The sequence below is a fragment of the Meriones unguiculatus genome, chromosome 16, assembly GCF_030254825.1.
Source record: "Meriones unguiculatus strain TT.TT164.6M chromosome 16, Bangor_MerUng_6.1, whole genome shotgun sequence".
NCBI classification, from domain to species: domain Eukaryota; kingdom Metazoa; phylum Chordata; class Mammalia; order Rodentia; family Muridae; genus Meriones; species Meriones unguiculatus.
The window spans coordinates 4,282,678-4,300,807 of record NC_083363.1 but is presented as its reverse complement, the minus strand read 5'-3'; the positions used below and the strand labels follow the sequence as shown (position 1 = coordinate 4,300,807).

General features: G+C 55.4%; 1 protein-coding gene across 1 annotated transcript in view; it reads right to left on the bottom strand.

Moving 5' to 3' along the window:
- Positions 1-17,262, bottom strand: part of Ppard (peroxisome proliferator activated receptor delta) — a 63,753-nt gene extending 46,491 nt beyond the window's left edge. The window contains exons 1-2 of the mRNA XM_021630150.2: positions 17,124-17,262; positions 12,535-12,618 (exon numbers count right to left, since the gene is read on the bottom strand). The gene's annotated coding sequence lies outside the window, so the exon portion shown is untranslated. The remainder of the gene's footprint in view (positions 1-12,534; positions 12,619-17,123) is intronic.
- Positions 17,263-18,130: the final 868 nt, after the last annotated feature.

The following is an 18,130-nucleotide window of genomic DNA, read 5'->3' as shown; positions in this document are numbered from 1 at the left end:
GGGGGGGGAGGGCAGGGACTGGGAGGAGAGGAAGAGGAGAAACTGTGGTCAGGAGGTAAGGTACGAAAGAACAGAAACAAGCAGGCAGACAAACACAACATTCTGGGCTGTTAGATGTCTTCTACAGGGCCCAGTGCCGTTCCTAGCCTCCCCATCAGGCAGCTCACAGAGCACCTGAACTCAGCCCCAGGAGATCCAGAGACCTCTTCCAGCCTCTAAGGGCACCCACATACACCTAGCATACAGGCACATCCCTCCGTACACACCTAACATACAGACACACACACCCAACATACAGACACACACACCCACACACACCTAACATACACATTTTAACAAATTTTTTTTCTTTTGAGGAGGGGGTGTGTCTAGTGTAGGAGTGGGAGAGGCTGACCTTGACCTCACCATGCCCCTGCGTCTACCTTCCTTTGCTAGGATCACAGGCATCACCCTCACACCCAGCAGTATACAAACCAAATAAAAACAGAGACACCTAAAGTATTCTTGGGCTGGAGCAAGCTCAGTGGCTGAGAGCGTGTTCTGCTCTTGCAGAGGACAGACTTTCCTTCCCAGCACCCACTTGGGGCTCAAACATCTGTAAGTAACTCTCCAGCTCCATGAGATCTAACGCTCTCTTCTGGCCTCTGAGGGCACTGCACTCATACATTTTATTTACTGATTTATTTTGCCGGCTACACTTGCGTTGCTGGGAAATATGACCACTCTAAGCAGTGTCCCATGTGCGCCCAGTGAAGCAGCCAGGCATTTACAAAAGGTCACACGCTGGCAATTCCATTTACAGGAAATGTCCAGAAGAGGCGAATGAACCCCAGCTCGGCAGTTGCCCGGGGCTGGGATGGGAAAGACCCAGCCGAGTGCGGACGGAGACTTCTGTTTAGAGCAGTGACGGTGTGCTCAAAGCTGGTGGCCAGCTGTGTAAATACAAAGCCATTAAACCACACACTGTACCCAATGAACTCTGAATTACGGCTCGGCTCGTAAAGCTCCGAGGGGTGTGGCCTAACACACCCAAGATCCTACCAGGTGGACCCAAAGCAGAAGGGGTCTCAGGTTCAAGGCCACGTAACAAGACTGCATTAAAAACAGATATATAAATAAAAAGATGGTTGGTTGGATGGATGGATGGACAGATAGATGACCATAAAAAAGACTTATGGGTATATTCATATGGGGCAGAGAGAGGCATCAGTGAGACAACACTGATCTCCACTGAAATATTAAACCATGGTGATTTTTTAGAAGGTTCTAGGTAATCTACCATTTCCCTTTAAGTCCCAGTGTTCTCCTTCCAAGGGAATTGGGTTGCTTCCTGAGGGACGCAGGCCTCTTTCTGAGACGCCTAGGGCTGAAGGAGGAGCAGCTAACTGGCCAGTGTGCCCACAAATCAGCAAGGGCCTTTACAGGACAACACAGACTGCTGTGTGGCGTCTTGGCAATTCTAATTCTGTGAATGGCTCAGAGTGAAGCTTTTCCAAAACCCCCTGGAAAGCATGCCAGCCATGCCATGTGTGGGAACCTCCAGTCCAGGCACCACCTGGCACAGCTCAAAGGCTGGCCAACCTGTCCATCCGCAGGCAATGCAGTGCAGAGGTGAGGGTCCCGCCCAGCCAGCACTGCAGAAGGGGATCTCCGAGGGGAAATTCCATGGTGTCTGGTGCCTGGGGGCAGCTAGCAGATCCCGAGGGCACAACCAATTCTGGAAGGATCTTGGCTGCTAGCATGCAAATGGGGACTGGCACAGTTCCCATTTCGAAGGGTGAAAGGGGAAACTGGCACCGCAGGAGCCAGCATGCTCTGCAGCTCTCTGAGAGTCAGAAAGGGACTCGGCATGGTAACAGAGGGTGCTGGCAGCTGTCCCCCTCGCTGGGACATGGGGACTGAAGACGGCCATACACCCTGAAGGAGTGGGAACCACCTTGGTCAATCACACTCCAGCTGGGCAGGTTCAGGCCCAGTAGCCAGGCCCAGCAAGCCTCGGCGGCAGGAGACCAGATAAATGGCGGGCGCACAGTGTTCGGGCAGAGCTTCGGGAGCTAAGGTGGCCCAGCCTCCCTTGAGTCGGCCATGAGTCTTGGCTTTCTCAACCTCACGCAGGGACCGCTCACTTGGATGGGCCTCTGTGAGGCTCAACAGGCTGTTTTTGGCTGTGGAAGTGTCACCTGTTTACACTCCCTGCTACCGGGGAGGACCCTACAGGCAAGCACCCCTGATCCTCATGACTCACCACCCGCCACACCCTCGTCCCGCCACACCCTCGTCCCGCCAGCCTCTCTTTCCTACTTGTGTCATCGTTGCTATAGATACCTTCAAAAGTCAGCCTCCCCCATCTCCCTCCAGCACCCAGAGAAGGACCAGGACCTTGTCACCCAGATTCCCCACCATTCCATGCCCCTTGCCACTAGAAGACATGGCCTTCAACTCAGCAACCTAATGGCTGTGTGGGCACACGCAGGCGTCTCTGAAGTTTCCTGGGCTGCAGAGTATCAGTCGGTAACACCTTCTTTAGTCCCAGCACTCGGGAGGTTGCGGGCAGCCTGGTCTACAGGGTGAGTTCTGGCCAGGAAGGGCTATAGAGAGACTCTGTCCCCAAAATAACTAAATAAGCGAAGGTTTTGAAAAGGAAGTTCGGGCTGGAGAGATGCCCCACAGCTAGGAGCGCTGGCTGCTCCTGCAGAGGACCTGGGTTCAGTCCCCAGCATCCACCGCCGCAACTCCCGTTCCTCGGGCTCTAGCGCCTCCTTCTAGCATCCATGGACACCAGGGACGCATGTGGCAGGGACGTGCACAGGTAGGCAAAGCACTCATATACACATGGGGAGAGTGACACCAACGGCTGCCAGGTTGGGAAAAGGGAGGGGGCTTGGGGCTAACGGCTCGGAAGCTTGGCTCTGTTTCGGGGTGAGGCAGGTATCGTGCAATTAGACATGACTGTACTGAAACCATCCTAAACTGATGAGTTTTATGTTACATGTCAGGTAAATCTCAATTCTGGAATGCTGCAAACATATAAACAGCATAGGCTGGGTGGGCAGCACTGGGGAGCTAGAGCGGCAGTAGTTCAAGGTCACCCTTGGTTACACAGTCAGCTGCAGGCCAGCCTGGGCTACCTGGGACCCAGTGTCAAAGTAAGTATCAAACGACTATAAAACTGCTTACAGTGTCCTGTGGCCGGGTGGCCCAGCCCTGAAAGCGTGCCAGCTTGTCACCTCCATCTGGGTCCCCTTGCCCTTTCTAGCTGCACATCTGCCCTCCTCCTCCTTCCCCTCCACCCAGCGCTGGGCAAAAGCAAACCCACCTTTTCCTGGCAGGACAACACCTACTTAGACCTGCTGGGAGCCAAGCTGCCAGCCCCCGAAGTCACCCCAGACGAGCTGCCCAATGACCAGGGCTGCGGTTACAACCATGTGTCAGCTGAGGGATACGGTTTCACATGGGAACTTAATTATAGCTCTGCAGTGGAGGAGGGGAGGGAGCGGGGCGACTCCCGGCAAATGACCAGGCAGCCTCTGGGCCCAGGGCACCCATGCAGGCTCACATGAACACATGGCTTACGCTGGGCGCAATCCTGGCCCACACGCTGCACACACACAGGCCACCACGGCACACAAAACCTGACATGATTTTCGCTCACTCTCCTGCTCTCTGCAGACCTCCTCACTCAGAGCTCCCTCCCTGGCTTGGAGGGTTTCCTGGGCTGGAATCTGAGCTGTGGGTCTAAGGATCTGACTGGGCCCTCACCTGACCCGGCCCACTGTCCAGGAAGGTGCCAAGGAAGGGGGCAGCTGCTGCCACACAGATGCCAGCTGCTGTCCCGGGCACACCAGAGGCCTGGTCGCTGCCAGGTGGAGAAAGGAAATGGGGATGGACGGGGAACGGACAAGGAGGGCCATGACAGAGGCGAGACTCCTTGCTCTCTAGGCATCTTGCTGGTTGGTCAGAGCTCCCTGCAACCCCACTGCCTCAACCACTGCTTAGCTCCTTCTGCCCTGTGCCTCCAGAGTAAGCTGTGGACCAGGTCCTGATCCATCATTCTTCCACACTGCACCCCCACCTGGGAACCATCCTTCCCATCTCGTGTTTTGCAGTGAGAATTCTGGAATTTTGGTTTCTTTAAAAAACAGAAATGGTATAGGAATGTGTTTTTGTTTTAACCCCAGGTGTGAAGATATAAAGCAGCTTTAGACTGTCTGAAACAGCTGACTATGATTTGCCTCACGCTCCAGCAGAGGCGTGGTTTTGCCAGCTGCAGACAGTTTCTGCCATTGTGTGACGTTTGGAATTCTGGCAACTTTTCAGAGAGTACATAAATACCACTAGGCTCCTGAGAGGTGGGGTATTTGTGCTCAAAAAAGAAACAAAATAAAGCAATTAGATTCAAGGATCCCTATCTCTCTCCCCTCTCTCCTTTCTCTATCTAGTGATGGGGGTGACACGGGGCGGGGTATAAAGGTGGGAAAAGAATGCACAAGTAGCACAGACCAGCCATGGTGTCCCCACTTCCCCATCTCAAAGCCATGGAGGAAACCTTCTGATGGGAGGAGGTGGGCTTTTCTAGATTTGTATGGAGAGACGTGAGCCGAGATGAAGGTTAAGGGGGGCAGTGGCTGGCAGGGATGGGGTGGGGCTCTGGGAGTTACAGGCCAGGCTGGTATACAGAGTGGGGTGCTGCCTGGCTCAGGGGAGAATCTGATGAAGGCGATGTCCTGCCTCTCCTCTTTGCTTTCCCCTCCCCGGGTCACCTAGAGCAGAGGCCGAGTCCTGCTCCATCCTTGGCTGGGCAGTTACTTGTGTTGGAGTGGGTCCAGGGGCCTCCTCTGCCCGCTTACCGGAATGAACCCTGCAGGAGGCCTACCAGCGGGGCCTACCAACAAGGGCTAACTGTTCTCTGAAGCCAACGCTGCTCTAGGATTGCCAAACAGGTTATTGCCAGCCGGACCAATCAGATTCTGCTGTCCAGCATCCCTAAGAGACCTCCACTGGCTTGCATCACCTGGGTTCAAATCCCAGCTGTGCCGTGTCATCGATGTATCTAGCATCCTCGTATCTGTGAAAGAGTCACACACACAGACTCGCTTACACACGCTCACACATACACAACCAATCAGTCAGCAAGAAATGAGTGGCCCTCACAGTGGGGCCAGGGTGGTGACCCTACTCCACGCTTGCGGGGCACAGGAAAGTAATGGTGCAGAGACACTGGCACGGCCGGGCAATTAACCAGACGAAAGAGCAAACTGACCGCGCACTGTCACAGGCAAATTACACTACATGCTAGGAATTCCCTTAGCATCGATGACACCTGCTCCGCCCCACTAACGTGCCGGTGGCTTCCACCTGAACAAGAAAAACGGTTCCTGGCCAATTTGTTAGCAACGTTTCCCTCGGAAACCTTGCCCTAGCCATCCTTCCCACCGTACTCCCGGCCAGGGGGAGGCCAACCCCGGCCTTCCCGATGGTGAGCTGTGCTCGCAGGCCTGCTACTGGAGAGCTGTGTCCTGACAAGAATCAACTTGGGGATTATTACCTGAAAGGATGAAATCAGGGACACAGGCCAGAGGATTTCCTACTTGTTATACAATCTGGACTCCGGCCCCAGAGGACAATGGAGGTTCAGGAGACTAGTGACATGCTGGCATTTTAGAAAGTGGCCAGGGAAGTAGAGGTGGCACAGGTCGCTACCCAGGGGGAGGGTGGCTTTTCGGCTTGGACACCTTTGGCCTGTGGGGTCTGGGTCTTAGCTTAGACATCCAAGGACAAGAGGTGGCAACAGGTGGGTGGGAGGGTTCATTCAGCCCTGGAGACAGGGAAGCGGCCTGGTTGAGGGCGCTGAGGCTGCAGATGGAGTGCAGAGCTATCCGACGAGGCCAGGTGACAGCCACGCATACACCCGGGCTACTAGGCTGTCTGGAAGAGCCAGGGGCCGAGAAGTGTCTCAGGCAGGCATCTGTGGCAGAGTGGAAAGGGAGGGTGGGCTAGGCCCCCCTTGGAGGCCTGTCTGCTTTGAGCATGCCCACTTTTGGCACATGCCCCACAACCACACTGGGGGTGGGGCGGCACCTTTAGTGCCTGGGAAGAGGGGACCACCCACTTTCCCCGGCCCTCGGCATCAGCTGTGTGTGCCTCGTGGGTACCAAGTGGCAAATATTCTACAGAGGAAAGGACGCAGGCTAAGGAAGAATGCCACTCAGCTCTGGAGATCTGGAGGCAAACCCAGCTTCCCTGGGCCAAAGCCAGCCTGCTGGCAAGGCTGCACTTCCCTGAAGGCCCTCGGAAAGCCCATTTCATCTATCTTCTCAGTCGCACAGCCGCATTCCTCACATTCTCTGGCCTCATCTTCGGTCTTCAAAGCCAGAAGTATGGCATCTTGCACAGAGGTCACGCGCCCGTCCTGTGCCATGGAGAACCCACCAGGCAATCCAGAATAACCCCCCAGCTCGAGAGCCCTAACTTGGTCACATTTGAAAATTCCACTTGTCTGTCAGACGGCAACTGCAGGTTCAGGGGTTTCTGGCCTTGGGGACATTATTCGGCTCCCAACAGCAGAGCAACCCAAGGACACTTGCAGAGCACAGATCCCTGTCCAGCCTGGGAGGCTGACACCACCTGCTTATTGTTAGGAGGGTGGAGGGAGAGGAGCTCTGTGAGCCTAAACATCGAAGCTTCGGGGGACTTCGGCAGAAGGGAAGGGGTTTTCTCCGTCCTCCCCAAGGGCCAGGAGGACAGGATGTGTGCTGACATCAGGGGGCTCCCCCCACTGTGCTCGGGGCTTTTATCGGATGGTGGGAACATTCTGGCCCAGTCAAACCCGCTGGAAATCAGGATGTCAGTTGCCTGGGGCCGAGGGGTCTAGAGAGAGGAGGCACTGTGGTCAGAGTGGCTGATCCTCGGCCATGAGGACACCAGGACGGGTGGCTGTGTGGCGATGTCCACAGCAAATGTCACCAACTGTCCCAGGAGTGTGGCTTTTGCAGACACTAGACAGTTTGGAGAAGCAGAGCAGACACTTGCGGCCTGCGAGACAGCTGTGTCTTGGACGCTTGCCCTCTACCACGGGCCATCACTGGGTCATGCTGTGCTCCGTAAACCACTTCCCGCCTTCCCAAAGCCCCAGCACCTGGTGAGGTGACAAGGGCCCGTTTCCCACGCAAGGCCTATCTGCCCTCCTTACCCGGCATACCCAGATGGCTACGGATACTTAGTAGGGAAATGGCTAAGAGGTGGTCCTCAGCTGATTGGGCCCTGAGGGGTACACTTGGCAATGTCTGGAGACCTTCTTGGGTTTCCACAGCTGGGGATGGCCAGTGCTACTGGTGGGCAGAAGCCAGGCATTGCTGGCCCTACCCCCACACAAGACAGAAGGTCACTAATTCCCTCAATACTCCCAGAAGCCTGAGTGACCAGTCTGCACACAAGAATGCTAAAGCGGAGGCAGAGGGGAAAAAATTACAAGCCCAGGAATGCTTTAGGCACTTAGGGAAACTGAGGAAAAGCAAACCTCACTTGCTTGGGAATGGAGATAAGGAAAGTTCTGGGTCCCAGAAAATTCCATCATAGATTGTTTGTGAGGTGAGCGAGGCCTCATCACCATGCTGCCAGCTGGAAGAGGCAGTTGGCCTATGTGTGTGGATGTTGAGAGGGGGCCAAGTTCTCTGAGCCTCAAAGGTCATGACTCCTGGACACGGGAAGTGCCAAGGCTGTGCCAGGGCTCATACAGGAAAGCCGCGGCAGCCTCACACAGGACACCCATTAACATGAGGACAGAGACATGAGCTCAGTGCCAAGCAGCTCCCGTGACACCTCTGTGCTTCTCCCTCAGGCGCCCTCCGAGGAGAGCAGTTTTCAAAGTGAGTTGTAAAGAAGTCAGTTGTAGGGAAGGGGGTATAGGGGAAGGAGAGGGGGATGGGACCAGGAGGAGAGGAGGGAGGGGGCTATGACCAGGATGTAAAATGAATAAATACTGGGAAAACAAAACAACAAACCCTCAGTTGTGAAGACCTCAGGAACAAGTCAGGCATGGTGGTACATGCCTTTAGTCCCAGCACTCAGGAGGTAGACACAGGCAGATCACTGAGAGTTCGAGGACAGCCTGGTGTACAAAGCAAATCCAGGACAGCCAAGGCTACATAGAGAAACCCTGTCTTAAAAAACAAAACAAAAAAACCTCAGTAAAAGGAGAACTAGAGACAGGACTGGGCTGTGTGCTGCCCTGGCCCCAGGGCATGTGACCGGAGGTAAAGACTTCTGCTCAAAAGCTGGATCCTGAATGAGGAGAGTAGCCTCCTCAGAAAATCCTTCCTCAACATCCAGAACCCGGCCCAGAGAAGCAGACACACTGCGGCTCCGCTCATGGTTCCTTTTAATCCTCCCAGAGAAGCTGATGGGGGGGGAGGCGTGGTTGACAAGGCAGCTGAGAGCGGCTCCCAGTCAGCCTGCACCAAATCCACACAGGCCTCTTCAAAGAGTGGACTCAGAGCAGGGCTGCTGACCCGGGAGAGCACACGGAGCCTGTGGTCGTTCAGTCCCTTCTACAGTTGACGTCATTGACCCTGGTTGTCCAACATGGCCTCACTCGTGTCCCTTCTCACTCCTCTACTTCCTCCTTTTGTTTTCAAGGTCTGGTCCCATGAAGCCCAGGCTGGCCTCAAACTCCCTGAATTTCTGGTCCTCCTGCCTCCGAGTTCCATGTAGCTGGATGGCAGGCCTGTGCCACCATGCCTGGTACCATAGAGGGCTGTCTCCTCCAGACCACACTGCCGCCATCTTCGGGAGTTTGCCTGCCTGCCAAGGATCATCCAGCTGGGCTTGCAGACTGTTCCGATCCCTCGCGGAAGGAGGGGGCGGGGAGGGCCATGGGCCCCTCATCTGAGGATCCAGAGCCTCCTCCCAGCCAGATGTATGCAATCCTACCCTAACTGCCCTGGTCTCAAGACCTCCGGAGAGCTAAGGGACACAGGTGGAGAAGGGCTCCACCTGCCAGCCGCGGGGGCCTCATCATCCACGCTGCGTGCAGACCCCCGTGGCCGCTTTAAGGTCGCCCACGCTGCCGCTCGGTGAGGAAAGCCTGGTAAACCTGTCTCCCTAGGGTGCGGCTGGTGGAAGAAATCTTGGTTTGGCACTGAGACCGTGGGGGGAATGTTTCAGTCTCCCAAGGAGGTTTTAACAGCACCTGGCTACTGTCTGTCCCTGCTTTAAAAAACAATTCTATACCTATATGCATATATGAGTGCTCTATCTGCACATACACCTGGACGTCAGAAGAGGGCATCAGAAGGTTGTGAGCCACCATGTGGTTGCTGGGAATTGAACTCAGAACCTCTGGAAGAGCTGCCAGTGCTCTTAACTGCTGAGCCATCCCTCCAGCCCCCTTAAAAATGTTTTTTAAGATTCATTTATTTATAAACGTGAGTGCTGAGTATTTTGCTTATGTCTATTTCTGCACGGCATTTCCATGCCGTGCACCCTCAGATGACAGGAGAGGACTAGATCCCCTGGAACTGCAGTTACGGGCAGTTATCAACAGTTGTGAGTGACCTACCATGTGGGTGCCAGGACTCGAACCCATGAAGAACAAGTGTTCTTAACCACTGAGCCACCTCCTTCCTTGCCTCTTAATGGTCCTAAAACTTAATACACGTGAAACAATTACTGGTGTTAAGAATTATTTTGTCTGCCAGGCAGTGGTGGTGCACGTCTTTAATACCAGAACTTGGGAGGCGGAGGCAGGTGGATCTGAGTTCGAGGCCAGCCTGGTCTACAAAGCTGGTTCTAGGACAGCCAGGGCTACACAGAGAAACCCTGTCTCAGAAAACAAAATAAAAAAATTATTTTGTGTGCCTGGCTTTTCATTTTTTTATAAAATGCCTAGTCTTATGTGTCTTAGGCTTGAAATAAAGCTTAAGTGTATCTGCCTTCAAACGTGTAAACCTGAAACGGGATTTTCTTTGAGACCACCCCTGGATGGAATGAAAGGGAGACGTTTGGTATTTATTATAAGTTTATAGCACGACAGCTGGGCAGATTCTCAGCTACTTTACCCCAACTACACTGACCTGCTGTTGTCCCCCAGGCCCATTACCTGTCCATCTTAGTCTCTAGTCCCTCCTTCTGCTTCTTCTCCATGTCCTGATGGCCTTGCCGCTGAGAGTCCTTCCCCTTCTCCTCTCGCGCTCTCTCTCTCTCTCTCTCTCTCTCTCTCTCTCTCTCTCTCTCTCTCTCTCGACCTGCAACCCCCTCCCAGGGACTGGAAGCCAACCCTCACCCTCCTGCCCAGCTACTGGCTGTTCAGCTCTTTACTAACCAATCAGAGGTGAGGGAGAAAATTTTTTACACAATATTGAGACTGGAGATTCCCCATAGAAATGACAATGGCCATGCTGGACTGCGACCAGGTCTCAGCGCATAGAAATCAGCATCTGAATAAACAGTGCACAAGACCATCCCCCAACATAAACTCCTTAATTAATCTCTCCCAAGCATAACCAACCCTAATGGGGCTGGAGCCCCCTCCCCCCCCCAAATCTCGGCTCTTATCTGACTGGTGGATAGATGAGAGCCTTTGCGGGTAGCTGGCTGCACCCACAGGGATGAAGGTGAGAGCCCTGAGCTGGTCCTCCTCCCATCCACCCCCATCCTTCCCTGTCCCAGCCACCTTGTTCTGCCATAGTACTGCTCCTTCTCCGAAACTCTCCAACACCACAGAAACACCTTCCCTTGGGACTCAGTGTCCAGTGCGGGCCAGGCGACCTCACCACAGCACGCTCAGCAGCAGTGCTGGGCTCCCGGATGCCCTGCCCTCTCCACACCTTGGTTGCCATCCTCCCTTTGATCTGAATTGATCCTGGGCCAAAGGGAGATGACACTGTGATTTCTGCGACCAGGTCATGAGAAGAGATTTTTATGTGCACATGCACACAGACAAATAACTAAAAAACAAACATAATTAAAAAACAAAAACAAAAAGCAGCTGGATTATATGGTACACACCCTTAATCCCAGCACTCTGGAGGCAGAGGCGGGCAGATCTCTTTTAGGTCCGCCTGGTCTACACATGAGTTCTAGGCCAGGGCTACCCTGGGTCAAAAAAGGGGGGGTGTGGGGGTGTTGAGGTCACAAGTTTGAAGACTACTATCTTACATGGTTAGTTCAAAGCCCAGCGACCTTTCTTCTTCAGCCCTTGGGACGCCGCCTAAAGATAAACCCACCAACCATCACTCTCTGGGTATCTGCCGGCTCCCTGAAAACCCGTCTTCTCTCCCCAGCCAGGCTCCTCACGCCTGCAGGAAGGGTTGGCAACTGAGGACTGCCGCGGAGGTACCTAGCGCAGCACCTGGCCCAGGGAAGTGATAAGGAGGCTGAGGATATCAACCGCCCCAGACTCAGGAGAAAACTCAGGGGATGAAGGCGCCGAGGGAGGCGATGAAGGCTCCTACTGAGCTGCTGCGGCCCTTGAGGCTGCACCCGTGACAGAGAAAGCAGAGCAGCTCAGCAGCTCTCCCAGCCTGGAGAACTTCAGAAGCCTCCACCTCCTTCCTCCTCCCTCAGGCTCCTTCAGAGGAAAGGGGACAGATGTGGCTCTGAGAACTGCAGGGGGCTCTTGCCCCAGACCTTCCAGAAGGATCCGCAAACAAGCTGACCCCTGTGACAGGCAAACAGGCCCAGGCCGCTCACCCTGCTTGGCAACAGGAAAATCTGCAGGCTGTGAAAGGCACAGAAAGGGAAGTGGGGCCCGCAAACATCTCCTGGACCCCCGAACATCAGAGATGAAAACAGGGCCAGGCTTCCCCTGCCCCCAGCGGGGACCCACCATAACCCTGCCTGCCAAGCCACCAAGACAATGACCATCAAACCCCCTGGTGCGCCCCTTCTGAGAGGCTCCAGAGCCTGCCAGGCACCCTGAGAACAGGGAAACAGTGTGGGAAGCCCAAAGCATTGTTAGAGTCTGCAGAGAAGGAAGAGCCCTGTTTCTGCCCCGCAGACCTGGGGGCAGGGATTACATGTCTCTATCATGTCCCCAGAACAAACTCGATGGTGCACACCCCTCCAATTCCAGCACTTGGGAAGAAAGAGCAGGGGGGCTGGAGTTCTAGACCAGCCTGGCCACAGCGCCAGGCTCTGTCTCAAAGAAACCAAACGGCAACACATCTATTGCATAAATAAATGAACAGCATCTTGGTGGCCCAGAACCTCATAAGCAGAAAAGAGTGTTCATGTAGTCATTCAGCAAACACTGACAACCCTTTGAGGCCGGTAGTCCCTCAGACACCAGAGCAGAAAGGGTTAGACCCCATTTTCTCGGGGTTTATCTTTCAGTGGGTGCTGAGGCGAGGTTCTCCAGCACTCCGAAAAGACCTGCAGAAGCTGTGCACATCTGACGATTACCTAATGAGTGCCCGCTGCGCCTGAAGTGACGAGGGCAGACGCTGTGACGGGCGCCCGTGACCAGGGACTCAGCCTGGTGAATCCTGAGCGGCCTGGGGCGGCCAGCCAGACACCGGAGTCAGGGAACGCCCTTACCTTCACCGTGTGTTCGTCTTCATCTGTCGGTGAGCAGGAGCTGCTGGGCGCGTACCCCGTGCATACCCACACCGCTGCACACCACTGCAACACAGAAAGGAGCCAGCGTCGGTAACTGAGTGCTGCCAGGGTCCGGGAAAACATGCCAGGAAGTCCTAAGTGAACACCCACCCGGACTCAGAAACCCAGTGGTCCCACATGACCCCACACACAAACACACACACACCCCCTGAGAGGCTGTTGATCCCAGCCTGAGTCAGCAGATAATTTCCCAATCCTGGAAGGAGCCTGTACTTCCGAGCAAGCAGACACTGGCTCTGCTGAGCCTACCTGGGTGGGGCGGAAGGAGCTGGCAGGGTAAGGAGGAGGTGATGCCCAGTAGTACCCCCCAGCTCAGAGAGGCGAGGCCTTGAGTCACACGAGCTTCCTTAGGGGAGCACGCAGTCACCAACCCCAAGTTAGGAAGGCGAAGACGGGCATGCCTGAAACCTGATGCTAAAGGCCCATCTGCCTGCCAGGCTCCAACGCAGTACCCAGCTCTCCTCTGACACCCTGGAATCCAGCTGCTACGGCAAGCCACTCCTCCCCTGGCTCTGACGGCACACAAACATGCTCAGCGACACCAAACCATCTCCAAGAAACAGCCACGGGGCAACCTGGGACGACATGGCACAGACACAGACATGGCACTGGGCACAGGGCTTTAGACATAATACAAGCCAGAGCCTGGCAGGACAGACAAGCTTGTGTGACTGCTGGATGAGGAAGAATGTTCTCAATGCGGACAGTGCCGTGAGGCTAGTCCTGGCATTACCAGGCCTCCCAGAGGCCCTGGAGGAGGGCACTAGGGTGCACTCACCCACCCCCCACCATGCAGAGAGCAGCGTCCTGGGAGGCGGACCTCAGCTGACGCTGATGGAAGCCACGGACGGGTCTAACGCACCTCCTGAAGAGAGAAGCTTCACTGTACCCGGACATGCCAGGCTCAAGCCTTGGCGACAGCTTGCACGAGAGCCCAGCAGCTTGTTCAGTGCAAAATAGAGGCCTACCAGCCTCCCGGGCTAGCGTGCACACCAACTGTCCTACCAGGCCTTTGGAGAGAGACTCGGGGACCACAGGTGGAGCTGAGAGTCTGCGCAGTGGCTGCTTTTCCTACGTGGCTTCAAGCACATACTACAGAAAAGTGCCCAAAGCCGGGCGGTGGCGGCACACACCCGGAGTCCCAGCTCTCAGGGAGGCAGAGGAAGGCGGATCTCTCTGAGTTTGAGGCCAGCCTGGTCCACAGCCAAGGCTACGCAGAGCAACCCTGTCTCGAAACACCAAACACCAAAAAAAAAAAAAAGTTTCTTAACAGAGCAGAGGTTCCATACAGTAAACTGTGGAGGTGACAGGCGACGCCACTAGCAAGGGCCTGTCCACCCACTAGCTGAAAACAGACACTGACCCACGATCTGCAGAAATCCCCAAGTGGACGGACATTCCCCAAGAAGCTAACTGGCCAGTGCTGCCAGGACTTACAAGGCTCTACCAGGACTGGCCCTGGGCTCTGCTCCAGGCTCCTTATGCCACCTCAGCATGGAGCAAAGACAACAACAGACTGCTCAAGGGGGTAGGTAGGGGACCGGAGGGGGTGCAGAGGACCCAGGTTTGAGTCCCAGCACCACGCGGCGTTACCATCTGTAACTCCAGCCCCGGGAGATCTGGCACCCTCTTTTGACCTCTGAGGACACCAAGGACACATGCGACATACATACAGGCAAAACGCTCACACGTGAAGTGAAATGAGTAACGCATAAGTCTTCTAATTAAAAAAGGAGAGTGGCGGGTGCTGAAGAGATGGCTCAGAGGATAAGAGCACTGATTGCTCTTCCCAAAGGTCCTGAGTTCAATTCCCAGCAACCACATGGTGGCTTACAACCATCTAAACGTGAAATCTGGTTCCCTCTGCTGGCCTGCAGGTGTACATGCTAACACACATTGCATAAATAATAAATAAATAAATCTTTAAAAAAAAAAAAGAAAAGGAGAGTGTCAGGCCACGTCCCTGGGGAGCCAGAGCCTGGACTAACCGCTGCCAAGCACTCGACTGCACCCCTCAAAAATGGCCCTGGTGGGGCAGTGCAGCCCAGCAATGCCAGCGACTCAGAATGCAGAGCAGGAAGACTTCCATCGGTCAGGAGGCTAACCTGAGCTCCACCGTGAGCTCAAGGCCACCCTGGGTTATAGAGTGATACTGTCTGCCTCAGATTTAAAAGGGGAGGGACAAGATGGCTCAGCAGGTAAAGGCACTTGCCACTTACCCTGAGTTCAATCCCTGGGACACAAACAACAAACAGAAGGAGAAACGGACTCCCAAACTCCCAAAAACTTGTCTTATGTACTCACAGAAAGAAAGAAGAGAAAGAAAGAAAGAAAGAAAGAAAGAAAGGAAGGAAGGAAGGAAGGAAGGAAGGAAGGAAGGAAGGAAGGAAGGAGAGAAAAGAAAGAAAGAGAAGAAAGGGAGAGAGAGAGAGAGAGAGAGAACTAGTTAAAACAAACAAACAAAAAAACCTTGAGAAATGGTTTCCACAGGAAGAAAGATTCCTTCTAACCCTCTCCAATCCCTCCCCGGCCCCCAGTGCTGCATGGATGGGGCTTAGGGATCACTGGAAAGGGCACAGTCCTACTGCTTTCATGGAAAAGGGTCAGAACCCATGAGGATTACAAAACTGTAAAGTCTGGTCAAGCTGGTTCAGTTGGCTCCCTGCTGTGGCTCCAGAATGTTGCCTGTTCCGTGGCCAATTCTGGCTCAGAGACAGAGAGTGTGATCCTCAAAAGAGGAGACCCAGAAACCTGGTGCCAGCATAACCCTGGGCTCCTGCTTCTAAATACGAGTGGGTCACACTTGCAGAGTCTCTGGAGAGCATGTGGGGTACACGCAGATATGCTCTCTCCTGAGGATGCCTCCGGGGTCCACAGCGGGATAAAGGGGCTCAAGCCCACACACACCTGTGCCTGGAAACACAGTTCAAGTTCCCTGTTCGGCCTCCCTGGTGCAATCCCACAGCCTGCCCAGGCAGATACCAAGCCAATACCCCAGACCACACCTGGGCAAAGGGAACAGCGTCAGCTGCCTCTCCCAGCCACAGGAAATAAAGCTGCCCGGGAAAAGGAAGGAGAAAAGGCGCCAAGGGACCACGTCCAGGCACCAACATGCGAGGCACATTCCACACCTGAGAGACAGCAGAGAAATTCAGTGGCTGGCCCAAGACACGGAGACTAAAGGGAACAGATTCCCCAACAGCCCCAAGGGCTAGCAGGCCCACAACCCATTTAAAAACTCAATCAGGGAGAGAGAAAGTATATTCTGGAGCTGGTGAAGTGGCTCAGCAGGTAAAGGTGCTTGCCACCAAGCCTTGATGACCTGAGCTTATTTCCAGGGCCTACAAGATAGAACGAGAGAACCAACCCCCAACTTCGTTAAGTAGTTCTATGACCTACGCAACCTACAAGGACCCCACATCCACAAAAAAAGTATAACTGCTAAACAACAACAAAAAAAACAGCCTAGGGCCAGCACAAGGAGGAACAACCAAGTCGAGGTCCACAGCCATCCCTGGACATAGCTTCTGGAGAATTCTCTCGGCGCTATGGGAAAGGGCGACGCGTAGAAGGAAGGATCAGGGGCACAGACAGCTTTAGGTATCATGGTTTAAGTGGGATCCATAATATCCCAAACGAATCCTGTTTCCTGGAAGGGGAAAAGAGTTATACGAAGCCTCCGGCTACCGCTGGCGCGTACCCAACTTGGAGCCGTCTCTCCCCAAGGGTTCCTGGAAGTCAACAGACTCATAGAGGGAAGTATTTTAAGGCTAAGATTACAAGGGCCTACCAACTGGACATCCCTCCCACCCGAACAAACCTGGTCAAGCTGGCGCCCAACACCCTCCTCTCCGGCCCTCCCATCTCAACCGAAGGTAAGACGAAAGCTCCCCCCACCCCGACCTCACCCCAGCCCCCGAAGGCAAGAACCTAGAAGGAAAGCGGTCAGGTGCCAAGAGGTGAAAAGGACAGGTCTGCTACCAAGGAGATAAAAGCCGGGCAAAAGCAGGGCCTCTGCCGGTAGCCAGGACAGAAGAGGCTCTCGGATGAACCGGACGGGCTCACAACATCCTAGGGAAGAGGGTGGGATCGGTCACAGCCAGCGGGGTGCAGAGATGGGAAGAGAGAGCAGCGACCGAGAGGGCAAGGATGGGAGGCTGACATGTCAGGGAGGCGGGCGGGCTCTCCAAGGAGGGCCCGGGTAGAAAGGGGCATCAGACAGGCGCTCAGGGCGGGAGGGAGGTGGACATGGGGTTCTCATGGAATCTGGGGGGAGACGGAGCCGACACCGGGCGGCAGAGCGGTCAGGGTGGGCGGGAGGAAGCAGGGGCGCCGGCTCGGAGCAGCCACAGGGGTCCCCGCACTGGGGAGACCCCGGCGGTGGCGCCTTGGCGCGCGCAGGCCGAGAGTGGACGAGCCTCAGGCGCGCCGAACGCGGCTCTCGGAGCCCCGACCCCCACCTCCCAGCTCGGCCCCGGCCGCGCTGGCCTCTCCCGACCCGCACGGACCTGTCCCGGTCGCCTCCCGCGCCGCCGCTGCCGCCGTCCCGCAGGCTCCGCAGAATCCCCTAGCTCCTGCCAAAACTTTTCCCATTAATCCCGAGCTCCGCCGCGGCCGGCGGCGTCACACGCTCCGAGCCCCGGCCCCGCCCCCGGCCCCGTGACGTCAGCGCGCCGCCCGCCCCCGCCCCTCACCGAGCACTCGCCCCGCCCCCTTCCGCCCAGGGCGGCAACCAATCGCCGCGCCGCCTGGAGCCGTTCCCTCACTGGCCATCGCCCCGCCCACCACACTGCTGCCCCCTGGCAAGTCTACAGCGCCCTCTAAAGTCCGAGACGGGAACAGCCGCTGCGGAAGGCGCTGGGGAGAAGCTAGCGACCTACTCCTCAGCCTCCCAGTGGCTTGTAGCAGGCGGCAAAGCTAAGGGGGGGTCGGGGTAAAAGGAGCAGAGACAAACTGTAATTTCAGAAGAGCTGGGGGGCGAGGGAGGGGGAGACCTGGGAATGAACACACGTATACACACACACATGTTAAAAATACTGATCTAGCTTTACCTGTGTGAGGTTCTGTGTGCTTGCCTGCCTGCGCACCGCGTGCGGGCAGTGCCAGCAGAGGCTGGAAGGCCTCGGATGCCCTGGAAGCGGAGTTCCACACAGCTGGAGCCCTTCGGTGTAGACGCCTGATGCTGAACCGCGGTCCTCTGCAAGGGCAGCCAGCTCTGCAGCCAGGCCGGGCGGTGGCAGCGCTCGCCTTCCCTCCCAGCGCTTGGGAGGCAGAGGCTGGCGGATCTCTGCTTAACCATGCTTTGCCTCCGAACCTGAAGACTTGGGTTCAGTCCCTGGGCCCCATGTAGTGGGAGAAAAAAAAAAAGAAGAAGAAAAACCTCTTGAAGGTTAGTCTGACCTCTCCACAATCACAAGTGAATGAAAATGTGACCAAGAGGCATGGTGATACTGTACCTCCAGCCTTCCGGAGGCAGATGAAGGAATACCAGAGGGTCAAGGTCAGCTTTAGCTAT